Genomic DNA, 18,211 nt, shown 5'->3' with positions numbered 1-18,211 from the left:
AGTTTTCATTAAACATAGGTGAAAATTCAGAATTTTCATTTTCTGCCTTAAGAGCAAAGAGAGGAAAATTGACAGAGGAAGATTTATCACAGTTAAGAGACAAATTAGAAGGTGGATGCAAAGGGATGGTGAACCATACTCTAGATGCTAATAATGAGAGCGAAATGGATCATATTAGCACTATCTCAGAGCCGTTCCCTATGGTATTATCTTAATCGAATTTCTTATATTCAAGAATTAGTAAGTGAACAATTCATTTCAAAAAAATATCAATAAGTTAGTTATACATTTGGAAGAGTTTCATATTTGCAAAATTTATCTGGATCATTCCATTGTGTTAAAACTTACATGACAAAATGTGTCTTTTAGGATGACTAAAATTTGCTTGTTACTATTCATAAGTTGACAAATGCTAAAAGTGGGTATGTATACAAAAATTATTGGAAGTAAGTTAATGTAGAAATGAAAAAAATAATTTGATTGATAATTAAAATTGTTTTTATAAATCCAAAATAAACATTTTTGGGCAGTTAAAGAATAAAACATTAGCCATTTTCTCTTTTTTAATTCTATCAAAATATTCTTTTTTAAATTGTTGTTGCTGTTCTATTCTGCTTGCTTTTATTTTTCCCCCAAGTTTTTCTTTAAACTCCCTTTAGTTTACATACAGTGTAATATTAGTTTCAGGTGTAGAATTTTGTGATTCATCGTTTACATACAACACCCAGTGCTAATCACTGCTAGTGTTCTCCTTAATACCCATTACCTATTTAACCCATCCCCCCACCCATCTCCCCTCCAATAACCCTCAGTTTTTTCTCTATAGTTAAGAATATTTCCTGGTGTGCCTCTCCCTTTTTTCCTTTCTATGTTCATGTGTTTTGTTTCTTAAAACGCACATATGAAAGAAGTCAAATGATATTTGTCTTTCTCTGACTTACTTATTTCTCTTAGCATGACACTCTAGCTCCATCCATGTCATTTTAAGTGGCAAGATTTCATTCTTTCAGTAATGACTGAGTAATGATTTCAGTGATGACTGAATAATTATCACATCTTTTTTTTTTTATCTATCAGTCAATGGATATTTGGTTTCTTTCCATAATTTGGTTATTGTTGATAATACATTGAGATACATGTATCCCTTCAAATCAGTATTTTTGTAACTTTTGAGTAAACACATATTGCTGGATCTAGAGTAGTTCTATTCTTAACTTTTTGAAGAATCTCCATAACGTTTTCCAGAGTGGTTGCACCAGTTTGCATTCACACCAAAAGTGTAAGAGGGCTCCCCTTTCTTCACATCCTGACCAATATCTGTTGTTCCTTGTGTTATTAATTTTAGCTATTTGGACAGCTATGGGATAATATCTCATTGTAGTTTTGATTTGTATTTCTCTGATGATGACAATATTGAGCATCTTTTCATGTGTCTGTTAGTCATCTCGAGGTCTTCTTTGGAAAAATATCTATTAATGTGTTCTGCCCATTTTTAACGGGATCATTTGTTTTTGGATGTTGAGTTTGAAAAGCTCATTATAGACTTTGGATACTAACTCTTTATAAGATAAGTCATTCTCTCTTCAACAAAATTATGAGCCTTTAAAGTATTAAATATGATTTCATATGTAGGGTAAGTGCAAGAAGAACCCAAAGTAAGGATAAGCTGGAGCATATTAGAGTTGCATTAAAAATTTGGAATCAGTATATATAAGATGGCTACATTACAGGTTTATGCATAAGAGTTAATGAGAAGTGAGTTGTACTTGAGGAATGTTGCCCACTTTCAAACTCAAGAAATTGTGAAGGATAATTTATGTTTAGTAGGTTTAATTTTTTTCTTAAAATGTCTAATAAATTTGCTGGTCATTATTGCTTTACTCCTACCTTATAAATTATTTATAAAATGATGAGTGTTAATCTAATCCTTTTATAATGAGTATAATAACCTCTACCATACAGAACCAAATACCTGTAAGTTTTCAATAACTCTGCAACTTAGAAAAAATTGCACTTTAGGTGAAATAACCAAATAACAACAAAGTTAATATCTGAGATTTAGTTTAAATTATTTTCATTAATTGCTATTAGTTCGTGTGGGCTAAATCTTCTTATCTTATATAAATACATTACTTTATAGTGAAAAGAGGGGATTAAAATGATAACTTGAACAATCACACAAGACAGCATAATTCCAATAAATCCCAAATCATATAACTCCATGTTCTGGAGTCTAGTAAAACCGAGATTTTATTGACATAAAAAGAGAGGGCACTCACCCTGGTCAAAACAGGTGGATGAAAATGATTAGGACAATATTCTCCTTTCTTAACACAGTAACACACAACAGCTTTATGTCTGATTTAATGATTCCTTAAACAATATTAAACTGTATTGCATATTGGCCATTAATTGTCTTATACAGTCCTGCATGATTTTCAGATAGTTTCCCCAAATCTATCTGTCCTTTAAATCTTTCTAAGTATAAGCTTTCAGTGAAGTCTTTGTGAATCACATAAGAAAACAAATTAGTAGCAATTTGTTTATGGCCATTTTTATAAATTCACTTTGTTTAAATAATGTAGGCATAATCGATCATTAATTAACCTCAGGACATGATATTTGTGTTTCTGCCTTCATATTAAAGCTGTTCTATCAAAGTATATCTCTACCTGTTTTTTTTTTAATTTTTTAATGTTTTTATTTTTGAGAGATGGACAGAGAGAACAGGGGAGGGTCAGAGAGAGAGGGAGGCACAGAATCTGAAGACAGGTTCCAGGCTCTGAGCTAGCTGTCCACACAGAGCCTGATGTGGGGCTCGAACCCACAAACCCATGAGATCATGACCTGAGCTGAAGTCAGATGCTCAACTGACTGAGCCACCCAGGTGCCCTATGTACCTGTTTTTTTTTTTTTTAATGTTTAAATCTTTAAGAGAACTCAATGTGCATTTCTGTAAATACCAAGGTATATAGCCAACCTTGTGATCAGAATCAGTAACGATTTTGAACGTAAATATCTGAAAAAAAAATCTGTTAATCAGATTACATGTAAAGGTATTGTTATGGAAAGGCTACAGAAAACAATTGTATTCATCAATACCTTCAACTCTATGTGATAAGAATTATTTTGTATGTGTGAATTGAACAAATATATTTGAAGTGCCAATAGTGTTTAACGCACAGTGCTGTGTTCAGGGATGCGGGATGATACAGAGGGATCTGGTACTGACCTGGGGAGTTACATTCCATAACGTTGAACTCAGTTTTCTACCTGTATTAACCATGGGTAGGTATTATACATAGTGTCAGGATTCTACTATCTGGGATGTGATTTTATGGATCCAAGGCACTGATATTCCACTTATGGTCGTTATTTAGATATCTAAAAAAAGCTATTCTTACTATACTTAATGATGGGGGGAAGTGAGATTTAGAGGCCACAGGCTTGTCATGTGTGTAATATGGATCGAATTGATCTAATTACACAAGTGTCTCCCCACCTCTATGTGGAGAAACTCAAGCTTGCCAATGAATATCTCAACCCTTTCTGTTATATAGAGCTTCTTTTGAGTTATTACACATAGTTTCTAGGAAATTATCATTCTTTTAGAGGTCCAAATTCTTTCTACCACATCCCACTTACTTCAAAGTGACATTTGAGTACATAGGAGAATGCATTGTCTTTGTATTGTTGGGACGGATGCCTCTCATCTGTGATACTTTCTGTTACTGACTCATCTGTGTGGCCAAGAAGTCCTGTGTCTGGTTGCATCTGGTCTTTTTGCCCTGCTGAGCTTGCCTGGAAAGGGTTGCAGCAAACTGAAAGTTCATCAGAGACAGGCGATCTCCCTGCCTCTTCTCCATGCCTCGGTTCCCACTGGCACTCTACATCCCCAGAAGTCTGGCTATACTCCTGTTGACCACCACCCTCCTTGATAATCCTAACTAATTACTTAATATCCCCCTGTCATTGCAATCCCTCTATAAGCTATTATTGATTGATTAAATAATGAATGAATGCATGTTTTTGGCCAACACAATCTATGACAATATGCATGGTTCCACAGGGCTTCTGTAAATATTTGGATCTACATGGGAACCAAGAAAAATTCTAAGTGGATTCATATGGGGCCTTCATATGAGGCCTTTCTGCTTATTTGCTTAACCACAGCAATGCATTGATGTGTGTGTGTGTGTGTGTGTGTGTGTGTGTGTGTGTCTGAGGAGGAGAGAGAGGTCATGAGAACATAAGCGGGGGAGGGGCAGAGGGAAAGAGAGAAAGAGAATCCCAAGCAAGAGTTAAATAATTGCTGGGCATGGAGTCTGACTACAGGCTCAATCTCACCACTGTGAAATCATGACCTGACCAAAATCAAGAGTCTGACACTTAACGTAATGAGCCATCCAGACACCCCTTTAATTTGTTCTCAGGGCTTCTAGGTGGCTCAGTTGGTTAAGCATCCGACTTGGGCTCAGGTCATGATCTCATGGTTCATGGGTTCTAGCCCTGCATTGGGCTCTGTGCTGACAGCTCAGAGCCTGGAGCCTGCTTCAGATTCTGTGTCTCCTTCTCTCTAGGACCCTCTCCTGCTCACAACCTCTGCTTAGGGATGGACAAGTGATGATATATACTGTGATTGACCTCCTGACTTCACTACAACTATGTCTTTTTTCTTCTCACTAGTCTGTCAGGACCAAGAATAGGCTTTACACTGTCACCACTTTGTAGGGACCTCTGCATTTTTTAGAGCCCTCTCTGAAGTGGCATTGACCTTTCTCTTTTCTACGAAACTGCAAGGTCATAGCAGGTGGATCACTCACACAATTTTGTCTGTATATTCCAATATATTTTACATGATATAATCATTCTCATGTATTCCAAGCCTCTGCCCCATTGTAAAATCAGAGTTTGTGAGTGCATGCATGTGTGTGTGGGGGGGGTGTTTGGGGGTGGTGCTGTTAAAGTTTAAATTATTACAATAGTTTGTTTTGTATGATTGCTGCAGTCCTCTAATGCTCAAATCATGTATTCATAAAACACAATCACTCATCAAGTCAGTTGGATGGATTATGTTGTCAATCAGTGATAAGGAGAACTCTAGGGACAACTATATTTGTTGAGAAGATGAGGCATTGTTTAAGGCATACACAGTTTGAAGAATCTTTTACCATTCAAGCAAATAGATCAGTAAACAGGAGAGTTATTATAATTCTGGACTCAAGTATAGAAATAGAGGCTGAAAATATAAATACAAAGATATTCATATATTCATAATGTGTATATAATAAAATAAATGAATTAGACACTCCAACAGTTGACTTAAGGAGTTTTTCATACATTATTATTAAACAAGAAGAGTGAACAACAGAATAATATGTTTATCTCATAAGCAATGGTCATGAAAATAAAACCCTGTGCACATATGTATACACTTATAAATACAGATATATCACATTGAAAATATTTATGTTTATATAATTATGTATGTAAAAAACATAAATATGGAATTATGTATACTGCATTGCTATGTAGATTATTTACAGGGATAGTATAGGGGTATGGGGATCATTTGTGGTAGGAATAAGCAGAGAGTGGTAAGGAAAGGGAATAAATAATAGGACTTTAAATTATTCAGATGTCATGGTGTGATGGAGAGCTGTATGGGAAGGGAGAAATTTTAAGAAATTCCAAGTATGGCCAATCCTTTTGGACATTTTGCTCTAAGAGAATAAGGAGATTAAGCAATAGCCACAGTTGAAAGACAAGTCAAAAGACTGTATGTTTTTTGTTTAATAGCAGTGAAGTAGATATGAGCATATTTAAATGTTGGAGGACATGTTCAATTAAGAGGGAAAACTTTAATATACAAAAGATGGGTTTATTGATTTTGTAATTTTTTTAATGAAGTTTATTCATTTATTTTTGAAAGAAAGAGAAAAAGAGCATGAAAGAGAAAGCAGGGGAGGGGCAGAGAGAAAGGGAGAGAGAGAGAGAATCCCAAGTAATCTCCATGCTGAAGACTAGATAAGGGGCTAGATCCTACCAACCATGACTTCATGACCTGAGCCAAAATTAAAGTTGGATGCTTAACTGACTGAGTCACCAAGGCCTCTTTTGTAATGTTCTTGAGATGCCAAAAGATAATGGTATCCATGGCGGAAATATAAATGGTTAGATTTAATAAATAATATTTACCCTTAGCCTCTTTGTGGTTTTATCTTATCGAAATAAAAATTCTAGAATGGTAGGTAAGTGACTTATCAATTGGGAAAATTATGATGATTGAAACCATGATTATGCTACCACAGATGATTATAACACACCTAGATTTTAAATTCTCTGATACCAGTTCCTATGGAATTCTCCAAGTATTAAGTATGTTAAGTATAAATACCTCAATAATATATACTTAGCATTGCCACAATTCAGACATTGTAACACCTTTTATACAATTAAAATTAAACTTCATAATAACTTAATAAGGTAGATATTATTTTGTGTCTTATACAGATGACAAAACTGTTGTTAAAGAACATTATTTCCATAATTTTATCCTGCTAGCAAATATCAGAATCAGACTTTAAATTCAGATTACATGGATGCAGAAGCCTACTGTAGTCAGATGTCTCCAAAAAAGAAAATATAGGAAATTTCCTTATATATATTTTCTCTTAACAAATCAAATACTTATTCTTAATAATTTCTAGATATAGGCAAAGACACTATTGTCACTTGGCCTTCTCGTTGGAAATCAAGTGTATTCCTTCAAGGTTTCCTAGAAGGACAAAGAGGAGCATATTTCCAGGACTCTAATATATATTAATACAGAGAAATATCACCTAAGAATATCTTCCATGAGAAACTGACCATTGAATTTAAAATCATTTTTACAAAAATATGATACAGCTTAAAAAATTCATTTTGAAACGGTTCTTAAATTTGAAAAATATCTATCCCCAAAACTGATGCAAGTACCAGTCTGTAATGTTACCCAAACTCGTTTGTGACTTAAGGAAAATCAAGGAATCATTTAATAAAATGTAGAAACAATGCATACTAAAAATTTCCACTTTAGCATAACTGAAAATGGTAATTGAATTAACCTAATGTTTACTATATATTTTTATCACTACATGTATATGTATAGTATGCATATATGCATATTATGTATCTTTTAGTATAATATATTACATTATTCTCTTATTTATATATCTCTTAGTCAAATAATTATTATTCTGGCTTTTTGGATGAGTGATATTCAGAGACAATGTTCCATGAATATTTAGCTATTATTGCAAAGTTGCATATTTTCAAACAAAGAACACTGGTATCAAATTTGTGAGGAATGAGTAAAACTAAAATAAAGTCCCGGTTTTAGCAAACTGAAAGTACAAATTACTTCAGGTGGAAAAGGGCTAAGCTCATTGTGAACCAGAGAAATAGCTGACATGGGTGAAGAATAATGATGACTAAGAAAAGGGTTATGAGATGAAGTCAAAGTAGGCAGACCATGGATGGCTCAGAGACATGACAACAAGGCAAAACTGGGTACTTGTGCATTGGGAATACATCTTATGTTTTAACCAAGGAAGAAATAGGGATGGGCTTTTGTTTTATGAAGAACTCTCTCAGCACTGTGTAGATGTGGTTGAAAGGGGCAAAGTAAAAAAGAGAGAGAGAGAGAGAGAGCAAGCTAGCATGTTTTTTGTTATTGTCCAGGTTAGAAGTTAAGTTGTCATGTTTATTCTGTTAAGCTTGTTACTTTTATGAGCAAATTTATACTGAAAAAATTGTTTAAAGAAAAATTTAAATAATTTTGCATGAGTTTCCATCCCTCTATTATATTGTTGTTCCTTTAAGTGATATTCTTGATTTTTCTTTTTTGAGAAAGAGAGAGAGAACAAGCACAAATGAAGGAGGAGCTAAGAGAGAGAAAGAGACATAGAATGACAAGCAGGAGCTGGACTGGCAGTGTGGAGCCCAACATGGGGCTCAATCTCATGAACCATGAGATCATGACCTAAACTGAAATCAATAATCCAAAGTTTAACTCAGTGAACCACCCAGGCACCCTACATATTTCCCAATTTAAGCATAACCTATAATTTGGAATATGAAGAATGTTTTCTTCCTTCTTCCTATTTTCCCTTCTTCTCCCCCAGCCCAACACTAAACCAAGATTTCATGCTTTCTGTCACCCAAATTTACTGCAAAATGGGCTAAAATTTGAAACTCAAATGCAAAGAAAGAAGCTGAGGATTCTTACCTTTTATATCAGTTGGGTTCATTTCCTTTTAAACATGCTTATTTGTGTTTATCTAAATATTTTCATTCTGAAACACAAAATTCATGTTGAAATAATACAAGTCAAAATCATTCTAAAACCAGAATATGCATAGAAGATAAATATTTCTCTTTGTCATATAATATTTACAGTGTGCTATTATTTCATTATTTTATATTTCTTTTTAGTATAACTTATTATATTATTCTTTTATTTATATGTCTCTTGGTAAAGCTCATATACAATTATATGGGGAAAAACAGACTCACTTTCTGTACAGCTCATCTTAAAAGCAAATATTTAAACCACCCTATATTGAAGAGTTGTAATTGCTTCTTATAAATGTCACAGATGGTCATAAAACATCATGAGTTTGAATTTTTGACCATCAGTACCTAATTTTGGTGTTTCCTTACTTACAAATTTTTATTGACTTCTCTCTCTCATGTGATGGTACTGCCATTTTATTCCAATAGGGCCAGGAAGGAAGAGGACTTCCACAAGATACCTCTTGTATCTAAATCTTTAAACTTATCAGAAGCAATTTCCAACCCTTCCCACTGGGCTTCTGCCTTTCATGGATTTAATTTTCAGAATATGTCGTGAGGCATCTACTCTACTTTTTGCATATGTAAAACGTATTGGCATGAATGTTCTTCCCCATTAGATACCTGTGACTATCTAGCCAAATGTGAAGCATTATTGAAGCATTTCTAATCAGTAAAGCTTTTGATAATATTCCAGAAAATAATTGAGTTGTGCTGTCAGATACTTTGTAGGTAACACTACTAGAGTACTCACAATAACTGTTATAAATGATATTTCATCTACTGGTCTCTATTCCATGATGAATTCTTAGAGGGCAATTATGAATACCTTTTATGCATTTTTGTACACTCCAATATTAACTTTGACAAAAATTTCATTTCAAAGAAAAAATAATCAATGACTAAATAACCAAATAAATTTGTTAAATAATGTTGATCTTTTCTTTAAAATGTATCTTGTGGATAATCTGCTTTGCTTCAGTAAAGTAACCATATCTAAATGAATTTGTAGAAAATTTATACATTAGAAATATTTTTGAGACCGTCTTATTTGATAAAATGTATGCAATATGCATCTTTGTCTTTTTATGTCTTTTCATATATGTGTATAAGTGAATTTTCTCTTATACTTTAAAAATAAATGAAATTCAGATTTTATCTTATCTTCCTGACAAATGGCATACTTTTTAATTTTTTTAGTTTTTGAATTAAAATTAAGTTTTCTGTATAAAAAATAAGATATCCTTATTATCTGGCCTCAAGGTAGACAGTAAAAGGAAAGAGAAAGAAGCAAAGGCTTTTTCGCCCCTTTATCTTCTTTGGCTTTGCTTTCACACCCTTCCACAGATTAACCACTTCAAGGTCAATTGTGCAGTCATTACTCCTCCTAGCAAAACTTCTAACTGAAGTCAATTAATGAATCAGCTGAGAAAGCAGTAGCTTTACTAATTCTTACAGGATTTAATCAGAAGAAAAATCTGCTTTAATTTTATTTCATTTGGTAGGGGGTCAGAATCCAAGCAAATATACCAATCTCTGGCTGGTTTCTGACTCAAATAGCTATTAACTTGAAATAATAAAATAATTAAATCAGAGACAAGTATTAACTAGAAAAATAGACAAAATTGCTTTAGTAATAGGTTTCACAATTGAAAGAAAGTATCCTTCCCAAAGCTGGTTTGAAGGCAAGTAGTTCTCTTTTAAGTGTCTATTATGTACCAGCCTCTGGGCTAAACACTATAATTTTCTTTTTAAATTCTCTAATTCCTCCTGTAAGAGAAAAGGGAGAATCCTGATGAGAGGTGAAGTAGATTAAAAACAAACAAGAAAACTCTGACATTAGTAGTATGTGAAATATATCTTAAAGGAGCCTTATGTTATTTATGAACTAGTTACTAAGTACATAATATGTTATGCCTTCTAGAAATCACATGTCTAAACACTGCTAATTAAATAAGTTCAAATATTATTTCCTATATATTAATTACTTAATGGTGGAATAAGCCACCCCCAAAATTGGAGGGTTAATTTACCTCACGTCCTAAAGGTTAGCTCTTTATCTGAGTTAGCTGGTTGGTTTCACTGTTCTAAGTCACACTGGCTGATATTGACTGGTCTCTTTGTGCACCCACTGTCATCTTTAGGACAACAAAGCTATCCTGTGTTAGGATCTTTGGCAGAGTTTAGGGTTAGGATGGAGCTTCTCATTATCCAGCAGAGTAGCCAGACTTGTTCAAAGGGTAGGTTGGCTTGAAACCAAGAGAGTTTATGAAGGTTATTTTGAACCCTGCACTCAAAATCAGAAGCATATTGCTTCTGCCACATTTGGTTGTCCCAACCAAATCCCAACTAGACTGGATTCGATGGGTAGAGAAAGGAGGTGTTCTAAAATCATCTGTGACAAAAAGGCGCGCGTACAAGGAGGAATGTGGATTTGTGACTATCTTTACAATAACCTCTTTAATGTTTTTGATAATTCCCAAGAATTATTATCTTCTATCTCTGAAATTCCACAGTGCATTATAACTTGTATAATACCCTTATAAAAATGAAAAACATCATGAATCTACATTATTTTGTATTAAAATATTTTAAAGGGAAGTGTTATTTTTCATATAAGGCAAGAATGTAGCATGGATAGACTTAGTTTTATGTATCCTATCCATCACTATTGTATCCTGATACTGTGGAATCTAGCAGGCTGGAAAGAAAGACAAAGAAGAGTCAGTCCTGAAGCTCAAGCCTGAGGCAGATATGAGAAGAATTCTTTCTTTTTGGGGGGTGTCAGTATTTTTCCTTTTGATGCCTTTGAGCTTTTGACTGATTAGGTGAGGCCCACCCACATTATAAAGAGTGATCAGCTTGACTCAAAATTTAATGATTTAAATGTTAATCTCATCTAAAAATACCTTGACAGCAACATCCAGACTATTGTTTTACCAAAGATCTGGGTACTGTGACCAAGCCAAGTTGACATATAAAATTAATTGTTACTCATCATACACTGAATAGTTCCAGAGGTTCCTGAATAGTTCCAGAAGATTCCAGAGAACTTTCCAAATGTTAACATACTAATAATATTTCTAATAAGTATAATTTATAAAATGAATCAATGAAAAGGACATATAAAGCAAATAAGAATAACTTCTAAGTCTATGGAGACAGATTGATGAAGACACTATTCCCTTCTTCTTTTGAATATTATCCCCAAATAAGTTTGGTGAAAACTGCAAGCTGAGTTCCATCTTCAATGATAATGTGAACAAAAGGGGCAGCCAAAGGCAGTGAAAGTTAAACCAGGGGGGCAAAAGATGCCTAGAGAAGACATCTGCCCTGAAGATCTTTATTTTTTGTTTATATATTAATTTTTGAGAGAGAGAGAGAGAGAGACCGAAGCAAGTTCTGCCTTGTCAGTGTGGAGCCTGATGTGAGGCTCAACATGGGGTTTTACCTCACAAACCATGAGATCATAACGTGACTCAAAATCAAGAGTCGGTTGCTTAACCAACTGAGCCACCCAGGCTCCCCAGCCCTGAAGATCTTAGGCAGAGATAGTAAAGTTCGGTTCTCAAAAGCAGGTGCCACACTTAAGTAGGTTAAAAGTACCAATCCCTTATTTGGAGCCTCGCGAGGTGCACAAGTTGGGTTCAGAATTTTCTAGGACCCCATCACTAGTGTTTAAATGGAGGGAAGATATGCCAAAAGAGGAAAAAAGTTTCAAGAAGCAATGTTGTGAGACTGGGTAAAGGAAAGAGAGGAAAAATAAGAGCCAGCAAAAGAGAGATTGCATTTTAAGTAACATGTCTACTACTGATCTCTGTTGGCTGAGGAGTTAAAGCTAACATGCACACCCACCCACTCACATACACACATACACATAAACATACACACACAGATCTATGTGATCAGGAGATTAAATGAAAACGGGCACAATTTTTCTAGCAAGACATTGTGTTGGCTTTTTTTGTTTACCTTAGATATTCAACAAATAGATTTCCAAGAAAAAATAATTACCTTATTCATTCTAAATCAAGGTAAATTATAATAAAGAGATGCAACAGGAGATCTATACACAAACACCAGAGAAAACAAGGAGAAAAGATAACAATAAAATAGCAGATTATTATCACTCATTAAAAAAATGATACTACCCTTGAATAGATAAAAATTATGACCCAACATACCATTATGATGTTGGAAATAAATGAATAGGCAAAATGATTCTAGCCTGCCAACTCCACAGCTGTGTGAGACAGTTTCTTGAGATCAGCCTCTCTCTCTCTATCTAGATATATATGGACAGATAGACAGAAAGAGAGATAGAGAGATAGATATAAGTACATATATACCTATATATACTTAAAATAATTCTCAGCACATTGGGTTCAAATTCTGTTCTATTACCTATAAGTGACTTGATTAAGTGGTTTTTGCTAAACAGCAACATATGAGATTTTGGTACAATATTTCCTAATTATATATATTTATGGAGTTTTATGTAATTTAAGTATAAGTAACATACAACATTATATTAATTATAAGTGTACAATAATATAATGAACGAACAACTCAATACATTACTCCGTGCTCATCATGACAAGTGTACTTCTTCACTCCCTTTGATGATTTCACCCATCTCCATGACCTCCTCTCAGGTAGCTCTCTGTCTGTTATCTATAGTCAAGCATGTTTTCTTGTGTCTTTCTTGTCTCTTTATTTCTTTGTTTGTTTTGTTTCTTAAGGTTCACAAGAGTGAAATCATATGACATGTTTGTTTCTCTGACTTATTTTTTTAGCATGATACCCTCTGAATCCATCCATGTTGTTGCAAATGGAAACAGTTTCTCTTTTCTATGGCTGAGTAATATTCTACTGTATATACACACCATACTCTCTTTGCCCATTCATGTATCACTGGACATTTGGGTTGCTTCTATATCTTGGCTATTGTAAGTAATGTTACGATAAACATAAGGGTATAGATATCTTTTTGAATCAGTGTTTTCATTTCCTTTGGATAAATACCCAGCAGTGAAATTATTGGATCATAAGGTAATTCTATTCTTATTTCTTTTGAGGAACCTCCATACTGTTTCCACAGTGTCTATACCAGCAAGTATTTCCACAAACATTGCCGGAGCATTCTTTTTTCTTATGGAGGCTTTTAAATTTATTTTTCTTTTGCCTCCATTTTTATTTGTGTTATTTTGTTTTATAATATACTTGTTTGTCTCTATAAATACTTTCAGAAACAAAATGGGAATAACAAGAAGCATAGAAAAGAAAAAAATGATGTAATGGAGGCTAGAAGAGAATGGAAAAAAAGAGAAAAAAGGAAGTTAACCTGTATATTTTTTTTCTACTCAGTTTCTGGACTTTTGTGCTAAATTGTTAATTATCAACATATGTCACTATTCACCATGATAAATTCTTAATTTTAAAAATACCAAAGTGCAAATGGAAACCAAATAACTTCTTATAAGGAACTTCTAGGTTCCTTTATATTTGGGAATGGGAGAAGAGTTTCATAACGATGACTCAAAATCTTGAAGCACTAAAAGATTAATAAATTAGGGTGCATTAAAAATGTTTGGGGGTGCCATATTTATTGTGTTTTCAAATTACATCACAGGTAAAAGCTTAATAGGCACAGTGTAAAGAGTGCTTTAAAAGTTTATTAAAAAGAATAAAAAACTCAGAACAAACTAGGACAGTTCACAAGAAAAGAAATTAATGGATTACATGTCTATTAAACTTATGAAAAATTGTCAATCTCATTCATGTAAATTTAAAATGTTATTTAAATTAAACTGAGATCTCATTTTTGGTTTCATTTTATAAACTAAAGATTTGCAAAAATCCTAAAGTTTGACAACATATGCCATTTTTGAGACTGTGAGGATTCATGCCCTCCCAGGCTTGAGGCAATGCAAATTGATGCAGTTATAATGAAGACAAAAATAGCAATATCTAACAAAACTACTTATGAACTAAAACTTCGACTCACCAGTTTTCTTCTGTGACTCCATCTTAATTATGCACCAGCAGTATATAAAGTGACATGTGCACAAAAGATTATTTTTAATTGTAAATGACCAGAAACACCTGAAACATACTAATACTGTGCATTGGTTGAAAAAACTGAAATACACAACGAAATAGTAATGCAGTCATTGAAACAGTTACACTTACAAAGGGTAATAATTTATATGATTTTTCTATGTATTAGAAGCTAATCTCATTATAAAAATTGCCACTCCAAGAGTGTGTATGCCACTTTTTTTTTCTGCACTATTTTTAGATGAATTACGTCCATGTAATGGAAGCTTTTGTGTGAAGGACATAGAACTTGGGAAAGTGAAAAGTGAAAAGGTAAGTTCTCCTTGGTGGAAAGGTAAAAGTCATTCCTAGAGGAGAGAAAGGTAAATAATTTCTAAGTGATCATTTCATCCAAAAGCTTGGGGAGTTGGGGGACAGACAATCATATGCTGAATTCTAGAGAATCTGTTAAAAATAAAATAACCACTAGCAAATTAAATTGTACTGGGCACATAGTATATTCAATTGTCTTTATTGAAATCACTTTAAAATCTTTCACTGTATTTTCATAACAATATTTATTCCCAAACTGCATTTGTGGAGAAGTAATATTGATATGAAATCAAAGCCTACTCTGGTCATGACTGGCAGGGGCTTAGCATACTACTTGCTTTTGCTTTTAAGGCTAGATTTTGAACTGTTTTATTTGTTGGGGGAAATCATGAAATGAATAGGAATACTGTCAAAGTCTATAAATGGCTTACTGTGAATGACGAGAATGGAGTTAGAATTTCTTTCTTTATACAACATCAAAAAAAAAAAAAAAAAGAAAGAAACCAAACCAGCATCTATAGATCCAGTATTTAAAACCTTGGTGTTGAAAAATAGAAAACTAATTCCAACATGCTTTTATGTCATCAGGAATGAAATATATTTCTTTTGGACATGTTTTGCATTCTAATACACATTACTCTTAGGAGATCTATAGAAATCATTTAAGGAGATATGTCAGAATTTTTACTGGAATTGCAAAACAGTGAAGATAAAAAGCTTTGGATGGAGCACCTAAATTGTTTGGAAGTCAACTATGGTCTCCCACTTGGCAGAGTGTTTGTATGGAATGTTTTAAGTGTTTAAACTACTGGGTTATATTTGTATATTTATATTATGGTACATTGTAGATAGTTGTTTTGATGGTTAATTTTGTGTAACAACTTGCTTGAGCTAAGGATTGCCCAAATAGCAGGTAAAACATTATTTTGGGGTACGTCTATCTCCAGAATAGAAGAGAGAAAGGGATTAAAATAAAAGAAAAGCTTACATTGACTATATTTAGGCTTCAGGATTATATATGCACTTATTTGAACTAAACATTCACTTAAGAATTCATTCACGGATACTATTTTTATGTGTATTATGTACCCAATTCTTCTTTACGTTCTGGAGGTACAAGGAAAAAAGTGTGCTTACTTTAATGCAGTTTATAATGAATTCATGAAAATATTGTATCACCAAAAACTTTTGGGGTCTGTTTTGCTTCCCAGAATATTAAAAAATATATATTTCTATCACTAAAAGAAAGCATTTAGCCAATAGTAATTTCACTACCACTTTTCTAACCAGCTATTAGGGGAAAGTGAGCTCAGTGCTTTTTCTGTCACGTGTTTGGAGAACAATGACTCCTAAGTAGCCTCTCTGCTACAGGGAAAGTAGAAATAGTTCAGCCTTGATATATTACGAAATAGATGGCTCAGAGTAGGCTCAGCTCCACGTGACCAGGCCTTGTGTAGGTTAAAAGGCAGTACAATGCTTTTGTGGGTTTTGTGGGGGTAAATCCTCAGTAGTAAAATTAATGGATCGGTGGTATTTCTATTTTTAATTTTTTGAGGAACCTTCATACCATTTTTCACAGTGGCTGTGAATACACAATCTCATCAACAGTGCATCAGGGTTCTCTTCTTCCCACATTCTTGCCAACCCTTCCTTTTTTTTTGTCTTTTTAATACTAGCCATTCTGACTGGTGTGAGGTGGTATCTTACTGTGGTTTTGATTTGCCTTTCCCCGATGATTGCCATTGAGCATTCTTTTATGTGTCTGTTGGCCTTCTGTCAGTTTCTTTGGAAAAATAGCTAGACAGCTCCTTTCCCAGTTTTTTAAATTGGTTTGTTTGATGTTGAGTTGTAAAAGTTGTATATATATTCTGGACATTTAGCCCTTATCATTTGCAAATATTTTCTCCCATTCACTAGGTTGCTCTATGGTTTTTTTATGGTCTCCTTTAGTGTGCAAAAGCTTTTTATATTGGTGTAGTCAATAGTTTACTTTTGTTTTTGTTGCTTTTGTTGGATATTTACCTCTCAAAGAAAATTAAAACACTAATTTGAAAAGATACATGTACTCCTATATTTACAGTAGTATTATTTACAATAGCTAAGATATGGAAGCAACCCAAGTGTCCATTCATAGATGAATGGATATGTACACACACATATATACACTCACAATGGAATACTATATATACTCATACGTACATACACACACATATACACATATATAAGCACATAATGGAATATATATATATATACATATATATACAGAGACACACACCTACCGATACCCACATACATACAATGGAATATTGCTCAGTCATAATAAAGAATGAGATCACTTCATTTGTGACATCAACTGACTTAAAGAATTATGCTAAGTGAAGTAAGTCATGCAGAGGAAGTTAAATACCATATGATTTCACTTATAAGTGGAATCTAAAAAACAAAAAAGACGAAAAAAACCTCTGTATGGTGGTTGCCAGAGAGAAGATTAGTTTAAGGGTAGCAAAATAGAACAAAGGGATTAAGAGATACAAACTTTTAGTTATAAAAAATAAGTCATGGAGGAGTGTCTGGGTAGTTCAGTCGGTTGAGCATCTGACTTCGGCTTAGGTCATGATCTCACAGATCATGGGTTCATGCCACACATCAAACTTTGCTTTGACAGCAGGGAACCTGCTTTAGCTTCTCTGTCTCCCTTTCTGCCCCTCCTCAACTCATGCTCTCTCAAAAATAAATAAACATTAAAAAATTTTAAAAAATAAGTACAGGAGATGAAAAACACAGCATAGGTATGGTGACAGATGGTTACAACTCTTACTGTGGGGAGCACTGAGTCATGTATAAAACTGTTGGATCAATATATTGTACACTGAAACTAATGTAAAATTGTACATTAATTACACTTCAATAAAAAAGACAAGTACACTGTAATTTTAAAGGGAGGGTCTTTTGTCACATTTCCTGTCATTTAGTCCATCTGGAAGATTGTCATGAACCTAAGTGTTCTGTCCCAAGAGCAGGGATTAGAAGACTGAATTGTTCACTATATCTGTTCACTATAAGCATTTACTATATTATACTGCATAGTCTGAAGAATCTTCTCTAATTTGAAGTATCTTTTAAAGGCGAATGGAAATTTTAATAAGCTGGTCCAAAGGTCTTTTGAAACAGTTTATCTCCAAGGGCAGGAAGATGACATTGAAGGAAGTAAATTCTATTTTGTAGCAGAGAATTGACCCATGTGTTAAGTAAGCGTTTATCAATGATAAAAAGTAAAGGAAAACAGCCTCCCTTGGGCCTGGTAATAGAAATAGAAATTCATTGATGTGATTGAAAAGTAGGCAGTAGCCCCTTAACTTTCAGGGAGTCCAGTGTGAAAAGGGGGAGGACAAAATAAAAGTAGAGGCAAGGGTGTTTCTGGCTACCCAGATGATTTACATAAATGGAAATGTTCATCACAAAACTTAGAAACATTTTATTCTCATTCTTCAAAATTAGCAATTGG

General features: G+C 33.7%; 1 long non-coding RNA gene across 2 annotated transcripts in view; it reads right to left on the bottom strand.

Moving 5' to 3' along the window:
- Nucleotides 1-8,338, bottom strand: part of LOC115285769 — a 63,437-nt gene extending 55,099 nt beyond the window's left edge. For both annotated transcript variants that reach the window (XR_003905688.1, XR_003905689.1), the window contains exon 1: nt 8,270-8,338. This is a non-coding gene — a long non-coding RNA (uncharacterized LOC115285769). The remainder of the gene's footprint in view (nt 1-8,269) is intronic.
- Nucleotides 8,339-18,211: the final 9,873 nt, after the last annotated feature.

Source organism: Suricata suricatta, chromosome 1 (assembly GCF_006229205.1).
Source record: "Suricata suricatta isolate VVHF042 chromosome 1, meerkat_22Aug2017_6uvM2_HiC, whole genome shotgun sequence".
NCBI lineage: Eukaryota > Metazoa > Chordata > Mammalia > Carnivora > Herpestidae > Suricata > Suricata suricatta.
This window is presented reverse-complemented; position numbering and strand designations above follow the sequence as displayed.